Source organism: Carassius gibelio, chromosome B23 (genome assembly GCF_023724105.1).
Source record: "Carassius gibelio isolate Cgi1373 ecotype wild population from Czech Republic chromosome B23, carGib1.2-hapl.c, whole genome shotgun sequence".
NCBI lineage: Eukaryota > Metazoa > Chordata > Actinopteri > Cypriniformes > Cyprinidae > Carassius > Carassius gibelio.
In genome coordinates this window covers 20,749,999-20,751,128 of record NC_068418.1, presented here as the reverse complement: position 1 = coordinate 20,751,128, position 1,130 = coordinate 20,749,999, and positions in this window count along the sequence as shown.

Here is a 1,130-nt window from a genome sequence, read left to right as displayed (position 1 = left end):
TCCGAGGTCACCGTGGCCACCAGATCCAGTCTGTGTCCAGATCAGAGGGTCACTGCAGTCACCCGGATCCACTACGTATCCAGACCAGATGGTGGATCAGCACCTAGAAAGGACCTCTACTTCCCTGAAAGACAGCGGAGACCAGGACAACTAGAGCCCCAGATACAGATCCCGACTCACGCTTTGTATAAGACGTCTAACTTCTTTCTGTGAGAAACAGACAAAGTTTAGGGTTAGTTGACACAGAAATGTAAATTCTGTCAACATTTACTCACCCTCATGTCATTCCAAACCTGTATGACTTCTTATTTCCTGCAGAACAAAAAAAGATGATGTTTGAAGAATCAAAGTCAGTAAGAGATAAATAAAAACCTTTAACAACTATAGAACCTTGCCTTTATAGTGAAAAGGTTTCTTTAAACTCTAAAAAATAAAGGTGCCATAGGGGTTTTCATGGCAATGCTATAGAAGAACCATTTTTGGAACCTTTCATTAAACAGTTCTTGTAAAAAATAAAAACTTTTTTTTTTTTTTTTTTCTTAATGTGATTAACATTTTTAATGATCTAAAGAACCTTTTTCTAACTATGCAATTGAAAGTTTCCATGAATGTTAAAGGTTCTTCGGGTAACCATCAATGCTAAGAAAAACAAACAAAAACTTTTGGGGAATCCTTATTTTTAAGAATGTAGATGAAAAACATATTCTTATTCTTCAATGTATATTCTTTTGTGTTCTACAGAAAAAGGAAGTCATACAGCCAAGACATGAAAGAAATAACTGCTATAGACTATTTTAGATGTCTTCTTTTAGCTTATTAACCAATATTGCTGTACCTGATTAGCTGAATGCAATCTGATGGCCTTTGCAAAACCGAAGGCACTTTGCAGTATTTCTCGTGGTGTAATGTTTTCCTTCTCTTCACTTCAGATGATTAATGCACTGACTTGTTTAGCCTGGCCGCAGTCTCATGCTGAAAGGAACATCAATAAACATTTCAAGTGATCGATTGGCAGCATTTTCATGTAGATTACACAGTCAAATGTTAATCCATGTTTGTTGTGTATGATTGATCTCTAACTGAGGCAAGACACCCACTTTTCATTTCTGAAGTGCCCACATCTTGGACGG